Source organism: Lacerta agilis, chromosome 3 (genome assembly GCF_009819535.1).
Source record: "Lacerta agilis isolate rLacAgi1 chromosome 3, rLacAgi1.pri, whole genome shotgun sequence".
NCBI classification, from domain to species: Eukaryota; Metazoa; Chordata; class Lepidosauria; order Squamata; family Lacertidae; genus Lacerta; species Lacerta agilis.
In genome coordinates this window covers 8555360-8568337 of record NC_046314.1, presented here as the reverse complement: position 1 = coordinate 8568337, position 12978 = coordinate 8555360, and the positions used below count along the sequence as shown (strand labels likewise).

General features: G+C 42.6%; 1 protein-coding gene across 3 annotated transcripts in view; it reads right to left on the bottom strand.

The window, feature by feature from the left end:
• ZC3H13 (zinc finger CCCH-type containing 13) overlaps positions 1-11235 on the bottom strand; it is a 42029-nt gene extending 30794 nt beyond the window's left edge. For all 3 annotated transcript variants that reach the window (XM_033142788.1, XM_033142789.1, XM_033142786.1), the window contains exon 1: positions 11024-11235. The gene's annotated coding sequence lies outside the window, so the exon portion shown is untranslated. The remainder of the gene's footprint in view (positions 1-11023) is intronic.
• Positions 11236-12978: the final 1743 nt, after the last annotated feature.

Here is a 12978-nt window from a genome sequence, read left to right as displayed (position 1 = left end):
TTATTTCATACTAGTTATGACCAGGGCCCATGTTTATGCTATGTTTTGGCTTATTTATCCTTCCTTCACTATCATCTCAAATAATATCAAGCCTAAGTGGCACCTAAAACAGACTTATAAAGCTAGACTTTTCTCCTTTCCTAAACAATAATTATATCTGTAGCAGCAACCAAAAGTATTGCTGGCATCAGATATCAATGCGCCTAGAAAAAATAATGCCAAATAGATCAGTCTTTGTGTCACAGTAGTTTTTCTGAATCTGTAAACAGTAACATATAAATCAATACCAATGTTCGTAATGTAATCCACTGTTCTGGGTGGCTTCTTTCAGAGATAAGATGGGCTGCTTCTCCTTTGAGCTACATGATCAATTACCAGCAAGAGTTCAGGGGGTAAGCATTGGGACAGATGTCAGATCCCAGTTAAAAAATGCAAACATGGAACCTACTTGTGCTCAAATGTATCCAATAAGTCCTATTTAGCAGCTAACTGTGATACTAATGCAATTTAGACCCATTTGTAGGATGAACTGTGTTCTTGATCTGTATAATTCAAGCCAAGTGGCAATCATCTTTTTCCGAGTATGATAATCACATCAAAAGTTTGCCTATTTTCTTACTATTTAAGGTAAGTTGCTAATTTATGGTGCATGCTAATTTATAGGACTGATTTTTCCAGGGGAAAGGCTTTCATTTTATAATCTTAATAACTGAAACTGCAAATCCAGCATGTAACCAACACATCTCTTCCGCTGATGGGAAAATTGCACCTCAGGGAGCAGGATGGCAAAGGAGCAACTGTTTTCAAAATGAGAACTCATTAAGTGAATAGCATAAGGAATACTTAACAATAAATTGGAACAATCCCTTTGTCAGGAGGGAAGATGAAATGAACACCAACAGTTCAGGCCCAAGATGGCAATTGCCAGGAAGGCTTCAGGTTAATCTATCCAATGTTTTCTCACTGAGAAAAGGGGCATCTACTGTGAATGAAGCTTGTCCTCCGTGCACACTATATTTTTTGGGGAAGTAATTGCAGGTGAATGTAGTATTATACGAAGGGCATTGCTATCAGTGAGCCTGTTGTTGGATATCATGCCATACCAGTCTCTCACAAGTCAATGGCTGTGTTTGCCTCCCGCAACAGTCTCCTGCTACCCCACTCTACCACCTTCCTTCAAATGCCTTCTCCAACCAGTGAAACAGAAGCAACCTTCTGTAGTGAGAAGACAGATTAATCACTGGTCCTGGTTCAAACAACATACTACAGTGGTACCTCTAGTTGTGTTCCACTCGTTACGGACTTTCAGCTTACAAACGCGGCAAACCCAGAAGTGTTTACTTCCAGGTTCGCCATGCGCGCATGCGCAGAAGCGATCTGCGAGCTTCGCACATGCAGAGAAGCACTTGATAACGCCACGCACTTGCACAGAAGAGGCACTTTAGTTGCGGACTTTTCGGGGTGCAAACAGCACCTCGAAACGGATATAGTTCACAACTAGAGGTACCGCTGTACATCCAAATCTTGGCTTAGCTGACTACAGTAGCAAAAAAGGGCTGGGGAGGAGTAAAGTAACTACATGCACAGACCATTCATGCCATCTTGCTAAGCCAATGTTCAAGTCAGTATGTCATGTGAACCAACCACTTACGGTGGACCCTCTAGTTACATACCACTCTGGATAGGTAACTTTCATTTACAAACGCGGCAAACCTGGAAGTGTATACTTCTGGGTTTCACCGAGCGCGCATGTGCATAAGCGCTCTGCGCGCTTCACCTGGGTGTGCAGAAACGGCGACTCTGCCTATGGAGTTTTCGGGTTGCGGACGGACCCCCGGAACGAATTAATTCTTATCCAGAGGGTCTACTGTATTTATTTTGATAGGCAGTCATTTAAGCCCTATATATACGGAATCTATCAGTTTGAAATTAGCAGGTGCTAGTCACATTTTGTGACTGGCAACCGGCCTTTTGCAACTTGATGGAGATATCCAGGAGCCACCTTTGGCTACTAGCATCTCCACCTGCCTGGCCGGTTGATTCAGGGGGTCTGCAGGATAGCGTGGCAGCAAAAGACACGTATTTGTTTTTTGCTGCTGCTGCTACCGGGTGAATCAGCTGTCTGGCAGGGTAAAGCGGCAGCAAAATCTTTTGCTGCCGCACTACCCTCCAGACCCTGATTCACTGGGTGAATGCACACTGCTAGGTGAATCAGGCAGACCAGGACCCCCCCCCCCGATTCACCCTGCAGCAAATGAATGAATGAATTGCTGCTGCGGAGCTAATGAGTGAACAAGCTGTTTGTTAGGGTAGAGCAGTAGCAAAAGACCCTGCAGACCCCGATTCACTGGGCAGCAAAAAATTCACCCAGCAGCAATTTTTATTGCTGTGGGGCTGCCTGGTCTGGAAGGGGGGGCAGAGGAAAAAAAAGTGCCTTGAGGTTTTATTTTGGCACCCGCAACCTAGGTTCCAGGAGCCACATGGCTCCTAGCATTCCTATACCAGCTTCTAACACTGGAATCCATAACAAGATAGCAAATGTGGCACCCTCCAGATGCTGTTTGACTATAATGCCCACTATCTATTACCTATGCTAGCTGAGGCTGATGGGAGTCAGGTGGGTGCCATTGCCATTATAAAAGAACAAGGGAGGTGTCCATGGTGAGTTTCGGCACCTCTTTTTCTAGAAAAATAGCACTGGTTGTAGTCCAACCACATCTGGAGGGCATCACACTGTCTACTCCTCACTTGTAATGTATAGTAGAGGATCTCATTTTAGAACAGCAGGGTAGGTTCCAGGTATTTCCCAGAATATACATTTGCCTTAAGATTTCTCAGGGGGGAAATGAAGGCATTCGAGTCACTTTAAAAAGAAAATACACAATATTGATTTTAAATTTGATTTGTATTGTAACCTCTCCTGTTATCTAACCTGACTTTATGCTCATTAAGTTGCAAAGCAATTTATGAAATAATTCATTTCTAAAATGGGGGGGGGGGGGAAATACATAGGAAAGTTTGCTTTCCTATGTCATGATGCATCCTCCAAATGCAGCTTTGATTCAAATGTGCAAATCAGTAGCATAGGCCCCACTCTTCAATATTCCAACCACCTTTGCGTGCCCCAAATTTTAATGGTTTAGTGCACAACAGTCCCATTTTCAGAACTTAGTGGGGATCGGTGGGCCTTAAACAATATGTACTCAATTTCAGTGGCCTGAAAATAACATCACCAGCTGTCAATCCTACACAGGATTCTGGGCATCATCCAGTCAAGTCTCACAAATTCCTACAAGGTTTTGAGCTTCTTCCAAAACAATTTGTTTGCCATCACAGAATTGTTGATTTGGAAGGGAACCTTAGGATCACCTAGCTCAACCCCCTGCAATGCAGGAATTTCAATAATCCTAAAATAGTGCCACCTATCTTTGTTTAAAAAATAAAATTGGTCCATCACAACTTCAATAGGCTGCTTATTTTATTTATATCCCAACCTTCAACAAATTATCAAGGCAACTTATAATATGGATGGGGAAGCTGGGGCTCTCCTGAAGTTGAAAGAATACAACTCTTCATCAGCCCATGTCATACACTTGGGAAGAGAAGTTACAGCTTAAATATGCCATTTTCAACAAGATGAAAATAGAAAGATCACTTCATGAATCAACACTACTTCATTTAGCCTTCATTTTCCAACAATCTGGAGAAATATTATTCTACCCTGGGGCCCTGCAACCAAATGGTGAGGTGGATGTTGGAAGGTTTCCCCCTCCATTTTTCACCTTTGGATTTTGGGTGGACACACAGGTGGCCAGCTACATTCAATTATTTGGCTTGTTCAATGATTTATGTGGACACCCGCCCCCCTCTTTCATCTCTGGTGACGTGTGTGTGTGTGTGTGTGTGTGTGTGTGCGTGTGTGTGTAGATATAGATATATAGCTATGTAAATAATATAATCTGCCCTACTATATCAGCAATCAATTCTATTTCCCCCTCACTCAGCCAACATTCAGTGTTATGAGACTGGAAGGCTGGGAGGAGATGACTATACACCCTTATAATTTTTCCTGCAGATATTTTTGTACTTGTGCATATGTTTGTGGTTGCCCCTAAGGTGAAAAGCAAGCAAGAGAAGTGCTGTCAATATGGTTCTGACTGCATAAATACAAGTAAACTTTAATTACTATCAGTATATGGTTATTTAAAACAAAACAAAACAAAACCCATTTGGGATTCTCAAGCAAGTATACCAGTTTAAAAACTTTTGATCTACAGACCTGAAATTTGTTGGCTGCCAGAAAATAATATTATATTTCTTGTTTTACTACTGTTTTAACAATAGCTACCACAGTGCTGTATACTAGTTAGTTCAATTCTGAATACAAGTTCAAACTATTACTGGATAAAATTGATTCCGACTGGACGCTGTTCAATGTTCTACAAGTGGACTTCCACTTGCACAATAGAAATTCTCCTTCCTTTCCTCTCTTTTCAGCACCCCTCCCATCTTAATATGCTCAGGGGAATCTCCTAACACTCTGGAACAAATCTGGGGGACACATGGGGGCTGGCAAATCCACTCTACCAATTGTGTCGTTTCCACTGACAAGACAAACACTGCTGCATATCACCCATTAGGGTTACACACATAAAACACAGAACTGGCAAGTATATCTCACACACTGAATACTTAAAATGTGCCTGCCTATTTTTAAAAATATTGCTGACATACTTATTTAAACTATTGCTAATATCAGATTATTTTCAACTGCATTTTCCTCTTATCTCCCTTCCCCCCATCTCCCTTTCATCATATCTAAAGACTGTTTCACAAAACTAGGTATTTAATTACCATAACTAATTACAAAACTGCCTGTGCAGACATGAAGAGTACATGTGTATAAAAAACAGGTCATGTAGTGTTTTTTGCATGCATCCTAAATCTGGATCAATGGTGGTGCTAGTCTTTGAAGGCAGTTATTTTCTCAACACTCTCACTAAAGTACAATTCCCAGAATTACGGGGGGGGGGGGAGAACCATAATAGGCAAACATAAAACATAAACTGTATATATATCCAGAAAGCACCTCTTACATGAGAATTGCATGTAATGCATGGGGCCAGGAGTTTGAAGACGATTTCAAATCCTAGGTCAATATGTAAAATTTACAAAAATATGAAACCCATGGGAGAGGGGGGAAAGGGGTCCTCTTTTTAGTAGGGGGGTGGAAATTTTGGGACCAAATCTATGCAATAATTTCTTGTCAAACCTAAACTTATTTTACTGTTTTAACACAAAATGCATTGTGTATAACTGCATCCTTTAATGTATTTATGAAATACACAGAGCAATCCTATGCATGCTTACTCAGAAGTGAGACCCACTCTATACTGTACCTTACTATTGGGTATGCTTGCATAGTGCGTAAGGATAAGTTGTTTCAGGGGAGCAAGAAACTACAACAAGGAAGGGGTTAAGTCAAATGGACTGCAGACATAGGATACATGCATTTAGTATCTCTAAACTAGGGGCAAGGCTACACTGGTAAAGAAAAAATGTAAAGAAAAAACGCTTTACTGTATATGTGTTATAATACTGCGAAACCAGATGGCACTGATGTCTTTTGTCAACGGGATTTTCATTGTGAAATTTACAACGTGTTTAACTTAATCACTTTTTTGATGTGTCTAGATCAAAAGTCACCAGAAGAAGGCAAGCAGCAATTCACAAGTAATGAAGGCCCTATATACTCCTCTCATAAAGACGGCAGAATCTTATAGGTGCAAAATGTATCTCTGATTTGAATCTTATATGTTTTCAGCATACACAGGAATTATAATCTCTAATGCTTTATGCAGGATGCGGGTGGCGCTGTGGGTTAAACCACAGAGCCTAGGGCTTGCCGATCAGAAGGTCGGCGGTTCGAATCCCCACGACGGGGTGAGCTCCCATTGCTCGGTCCCAGCTCCTGCCCACCTAGCAGTTCAAAAGCACGTCAAAGTGCAAGTAAATAAACAAGGTACTGCTCTGGCGGGAAGGTAAACGGCGTTTCCATGCGCTGCTCTGGTTCACCAGAAGCGGCTTAGTCATGCTGGCCACATGACCTGGAAGCTGTATGCCGGTTCCCTCAGCCAGTAATGCAAGATGAGAACCGCAACCCCAGAGTTGGACACAACTGGACCTAATGGTCAGGGGTACCTTAATGCTTTATGCAGATTGTCTGGTGGTGGTGTTTGCTATTTATTAAATTTCTATACCACCCTTCATCCAAAGATTGAAGGGCAGTTTAAAATATAAAAACACAAAAATACTTATCATAATAGCAAACAATAACAATACCCGCCCTCCACCGGTTTCAAACATATTTTATGAAAATCTTCATACTACATATTCCAAAAGGGGAAAAAATGCAAATGATGGGGTTATCACTATTCCCCAAAAGTTCCAGTTATTCTTTCAAGGGAAATTAAAGTCTTTGGGAAAGAAACCAATTTTTCCACCCATAATTTTTCCCCCTTTGCTTTCACTATGCCATCTGGGGTATCAGAATCAAATTTCTAAGAATTTCAGCAACCAAATAGACTCATCTTTTCCATTTCCACCACCACGTGGAATCGCCATGTGATAACACTTCCTTTTCTATGAAAAATGCAACAGTCTCACATTCACTGACCTCGAGAATGGTATTTTCATACTTCCTACCCTAATCGAACATTCATGTACCAATTTTCTTGTGAGAATTCCCCTCATGTGCAAACAGTTCTAGGGAACACATTTTAGGGTGCATTCCCAGTTCACACAAGGCACCTCTAGAAATGCCAACATATATGTTATCAAGGAAAATTGGCATTGGTGATGGGTGAACTGTATTTCAGGCAATTTATGCACTAATACTCAACTTCTCACCAAGAAACCTCCAGAGTTCCTAGGAACGCAGTTCCTATTCTTCATACCAGCTTCTACTCAGAGTTTCTACTCATTGATAGCACAAACACAGGATCAACCTCACATGCTTCCAACTGTGGGCTAATAAATCCAAAACAGCCAATTCCCTCACACTGTACTTACATTTTACTACAATTTTTATTACTGTAAGGTTATTCAGTGATTGCTCATGAGTACCGTATTTTTCGCTCCATTGGACGCACCGGACCATAGGGCGCACCTCATTTTTAGAGGAGGAAACAAGGGAAAAAATATTTTTCTGGTTTTCCTCCTCTAAAAGCCCTGGGTGGTTTTTTTTTTGGTTTTTTTAAAGGATCAGCTAAAAGTTTTGCAGCTGTTTTTGCAAAGGCAAAAGGCCTTTTTGAGGATCAGCTAAAGGTTTTGCAGCTTTTTTGCAAAGGGAAAAGCCCTGGGTTTTTTGTTTTGTTTTTTGTTTTTTGAGGATCAGCTAAAGGTTTTGCAGCTTTTTTGCAAAGGGGGAAAAGCAAAGCTCCTTTTGCAAAGGGGGAAAAGCAAAGAGGAAAAGCCCCATTTTTATGGGGTTTAACTCACATTTCTGAAAAAATCTTAAGGAAAGGGAGCCATTTCTACTGTTTGCAGACAGATAATCTAATCAGCCAGTCACATGTCCTGGGGAAACAAACAACCTCCCTCTGCAGCACATTCAACAAAGGAGGGCGTGGCTGAAAGGGAGCAGGGACTCTTATCTCTCTCCTGATCTCTTGCTGATCAGCTGCTGAGCGGGGTCCTTTCAACACTCCCCTTTCTCTTTGTAAAATAAAAAGCACAATCTGCTTTTGGCCCCTGGGCAATTCAGCTCCAGGGACCACCATTCGCTCCATAAGACGCACAGGTATTTCCTCTTACTTTTCAGGAGGAAAAAAGTGCGTCTTATGGAGCAAAAAATACGGTAACCAGCCTGATGCGAGGTTTCTTTATTGTGCAGATATGTACAGTGCAGCCATAAAAATACGTCTAGCTCATCCTTCGGCAGAGTCCGGGAATGGCCCCTTCCGGTTCTTTGCCCAGCATAAAAGCCGTGGGATGCACCCTGACAATTACATTCATCATATTTATTAGATCTATATGTCACCCTTCATTGTAAGATCTCAGGGCGGTTCAGTTAATATGAATGTGAAGGGTACCTTTTAAAAAACCTAACCTTTTGCAACTCCTCTGTATCCTGTTTGTGGTTTTCTATGGATGTTTTAAGGGCAACTATTGAATTTAGCTCTTTTGAAATAAAAGACTACCAGCAAGATGCATGGTAATAAGGAGTTTTCCTTATTATTATTACAGCCTAAATACTGGGGCAAACCATTCATATTTGCTTGTTACGAAAGTCAGAACTATGATCCACAGCAACGTCTTATAAAAAGAAACACTGTTAACTTTATATCTAAATTTCAGTAGGACTGAGTATGGGTTCTTTTAGTCAAATTGGATGGTAGAATAGCAGCAACTTAAGAAAGGGAGTTGGTGTAGAACATGCACCAACTGAATAAAGCACTCTCTGAATAGAGTCAAATGACTTAAGACTGCAATTTTACATACTTACCGAGAAGTAAGTCCCACTGAACTAAGTGGGACTTCTGAGTAAGCATACACAAAACTGCAGTTCCATACACTTACCTGGAGTAAACCTCACTTAACACAGTGAGACTTGATTTCAAGTAAACATGCACTGGCTTGTGCTGCACAGTTCTAACTATTTCTGATAAAGTGATCAGATCGAAAGTAAGCAGGGAATTTCAGCTTCCCACACCAAAATAAAAAACATTGTATCTGACAAAATTTCATTTTCTATATAAATACTAAATAAAAGGCATGGAATCCCTGCTATCCTCCTTTGCATCTGGGCATTCAAAAACAAGGAAATCAGAGGGTTAATGAGCAAACATTACATTTAACCTTTTACCACAGCTTAGTCTACACAGCTAAAAATAAATACTACTTGACCACAAAACTAATGTTACAGTTCTGTGTACACCAACTTGAAAATACTGTATAGTCCTAGCAATATATCTTTACTCAGAGGAGATGAATGCCACTATAGCTATGGTCGAAGAATAGTGGTAGATAACCTTTTCATAAAAACAGCATCACGTGTTTTCCCAAACATGCATACTCAGAAAAAAGTCCTACTGAAAACAGTGGGGCTTACTTTCAAGTTCATTTGGTTTAGATCAGTCAGTGTCCTGCTAACATGTTCCAGCAAACCTCTCAGTTGATTAAATGCTGAAATTGATGGTATATATTTTGGCGTACAGAATCTTTTGGCCCAGAGTGCCAGATTTTTACCTCGCCGCACCCCTGTGGGGCAACTTTCACAAGAGGGCATGACCACCACCTGACAGAATGTGACTGACAGGTGGGCAGTCTCACCTGCCTGTCAAAGTGGGCCCTTGGAGTGTGGTGGAAGGAGAAGGGTGGGCCAAGACTGGCCCATAGGCCACAGGTTCCACACCCCTGGTATTCTAACCCTCTTGTAAATAATGCTGTGCCATAAATCTATGAAAACAGATTACAGAGTGCAAATTTAAATGAGGAAAACTGTTTCCTTCATGTTCTGTGGCCTTGCTGGCCACTGTCAGAGATGCAATGCTGCACAGAAAAACCCCTTGAATGCAGCAGGTTTCTTGGGTTCAGGGAGGCAAAGGAACCCATGCCTCTGGATTCAAAGATCTACTTTCCACAGAAAGTTTTACCTGCCTGCCCATCACCAGATTCAGAGTACAAGTTTATCTTAATTCCCACCCAATATATTTATTTGCAAAAACAAACATATAGGCCTACCATTACTAAGCACCATGTGATGCAGGGTACCAAACTCTACAGCACAACTGAATTTTTAAAAAATTGTTTGCAGTGAATAAACTCTGCATATTCATGGTGTGGGGACTTTAGAGAAGTTATTTAATTTAGGAGTTTATATCCCATCTCTGAACAACTTGTGGCATTCTGCATGAAATGTTCAGAACATTAGTGCTTTGATAAACACTGTAGCCTGCACAGACCACTCCCAATACTATCTCATACTACACTTATGGCAACAAAAGATTTCTTAATGTACTTTAACGTACAATAGTATTGAAAGTGATTTTCAATCTTGTCCCTTCTTTTTCCATTGCTAGAACTTCAGCTGGTTATTAGTTTTATGCAAACACCCATATATGCTGAAATGTTCACAACAGTCAGTCACAGCAGTCATCTGTTTCTCAGTGAACACCCAAGGCTTCTTTCCCACTCTCGTCTTCTGCTTCCATCTTCACCACTTGTGCTGTGGGCTTACTCAAGGTCAAAATAGCCTCTGTCCTCATCTTGAAGAGGAGTCTGCATTATTTGTCACCTCACTTGGCTGCTATTTCCTTGTCAACTCACAGCAAGATCCTATATTGGTGCTTTGCCACCAGTGTTAGAAACTCAGATATTTAGACTGGATGCCGAATGAATCCTTAAGCCAGGGCCCAAATGGGAAGCCTAGTTGTTACTTGGGAGGGCAGATGGCCCGAAAGTCGTATTTTCCCATATGACTTTTTGGTTCCTGAAATTCATTGATTGTGCAGGTAAAACAGTATTCTACACGATGTGTTGCTGTGTGTGTGAAAACAGTCAAGATCCAAGAATCCCCAGGCACCCACACCTCCAGAAGGGGGAAGACGCCAGGCGCGATCCTGGCACCCACAGGCATCTTCACTTGGTCGCAATGTGCAAAAGGCGCCTGGGGAATTTCAAATGCTGCTTGCCACCTCCCCAAGGCGGGATGTGTAAAAATTGGTTAAAATAAGTGATTAAATAGAAGTGGACTGGACGAGGCGAGGGTGATTACTGCTGCTCCTTCGTAAGAGTTGGAAGGGCCCGAGCAAGGAATCTTTTGCCCCATGTGGGGCTCGAACCCACGACCCCGAGATTAACAGTCTCCTGCTCTACCAATTGAGTTACCCCAGGCCTACTGGGAGTTCTACAAAATATAAAAATGGGGATGAAATAACTCCCCCCCCCACCGGCCGCCGCACCGTTTCCACCCCCCCACGGGCCCTCCTCTTCCCCCCCCCCCACGGCCCAAACGACTCACCTGCTTCTTCCGCCCCCGACCTGCTCCCCGCCGCCACCTCCGCCGCCGCCGCACAGGGCGGAGAGGGGGGGAGAGGGCGAGGGGGGAGTCCGTCCTCCCGGGCCTAAGAGCCGCGCCACACGGGGAGGAAAGCGGGGAGCAGGCCTTGCTCCGGCTGCCGCCGCTTCTGCAGCAGCAGCACCACGGCAGCGGCGGCGGCGAAGACGACGCCCTCTTCCCCTTCACGGCCCTATTCGCCTGAGGGGAGAGAAAAAACACCACAGCGCAGGAAGCCCACTGCCGCCCTCCCCCAACAGATTATTTTTTTTTTCCCTCCCCACTGCGCCTGCGCGACCAACCATGGCCGCTCCTCCTCTCTCGGGGCCTCGCTTCTGCCGCAATGGATACCGGAAACGGAAACCCCTCCCTCCGCCATCGTTTCCCTCAGACACAGAGAGCCTAACGGAAGGTGCATTATATAGGCTTTTCGTTTATTATCGGGTTAGATCTTGAGGTTTAAGTCGGGGAATAAGCGAGAGGATAAGGACCCCTCGCTCTCTTTCTGTGAGAGGCACAGGTTCCTCAGCGTCACAGCGGTTAAGGACTGCTTTCGGTTGTTTTCTTTAAAAATCGAAAGCACTTGAAATTTACGCCCGTGAGGGGCTTCTCTACCCTCTGGAGACTCCTATGCTCGTCTATGTGGAATATACGGGAATATGTGGAATACACGTTCCTCTCTATGCGTCACATAGCCTCAGCTTCCGGTATTTTATTTTTGCAATCAAACCTTTAATTTCTTACACTGTACTAAAGTTCATTTCCAAATTAAAAAAAGAAAAGAAATTTTCTGTAGGAACTTCGTTCTTGAAACCACTTGGGAGCAGGCCCTCATTTTGGCTCCCGTATTGATTTGTAAACGTTCAAATATAATTGGGCAACATTCATGTTTTCTGATTTATGCATAGGAACAGCAGTGGCAGAGGAAAAATAGGCAGACTCTCTCTCCTACCCAGCATAAATGACAGCTCAATTGCAAACGCCACAAGAACTACCTAGCGACTGAAATGAATTTGAGCCACCGTTTTTGTACAGAAAGGCTGTGTGCCAGTGATAGCTGCATCTTGCTTTACTGTGCTGAACATAATTATGTTTATGGAATAAACTTACTTTTGCGGCACAAAGCGATTACATAGGCTCAAGTACTGAAGGGTTGTATCACGGACCAATGACCTAGCTAACTCCCACCCAAACTGCATATTGATCATGAGGGGCATTTGTGACCTTTATTAAGGAGCTGAATTTCACAAGTCAGTGCAGTGAGCTACACAGTTGCTGAAATGCTACCTGGGCTTTACGCAACACAATTTAAGCTCTGCTACCTGAGTTTGTCTACCACAGCCTGTCTCTTCTTACAAATATTAACTGTAAATATATATGTTACTTCATACTGGATTTTCTTACGCAAGTTACTTGTTTCCAACCAGGCTCTCATCTGTAAAATGGGAATAGCAAGATAGCACCGCTGGAAAGACCAACAAGAACGTAAAACATTTTTGCATAATCTAAGTGCTGTGTAAATGCTTACTAATTCTGACTTAACAAAATAAAAAATAAAAAAAATCCTTCCAGCACCTTAGAGACCAACTACGTTTGTTCTTGGTATGAGCTTTCGTGTGTGCATGCAAGAATCACCTCTTGTCCTTTTCTCCTGTATACTCTTATTGGATTCTTAGACAGATTGTCTTATATATTTACAAAGGCCAGTTTCCAACTGTCTCTCAAGGATGAGGAACACGTGGCCTCCCGAATGCTGTTGGGGCTACCACTTTCATCACCCCAGTTGATTGGCCATGCTGGCTTGGGCTGATGAGAGTTGGAAGCCCAACAATACTGTGTGTGACAGGTTTCCCATTCCCACTCTAGCATAACCAAGATAGAAAGAATATTAGCAGCTAGGAAGTCTCTCAGAGGGCACT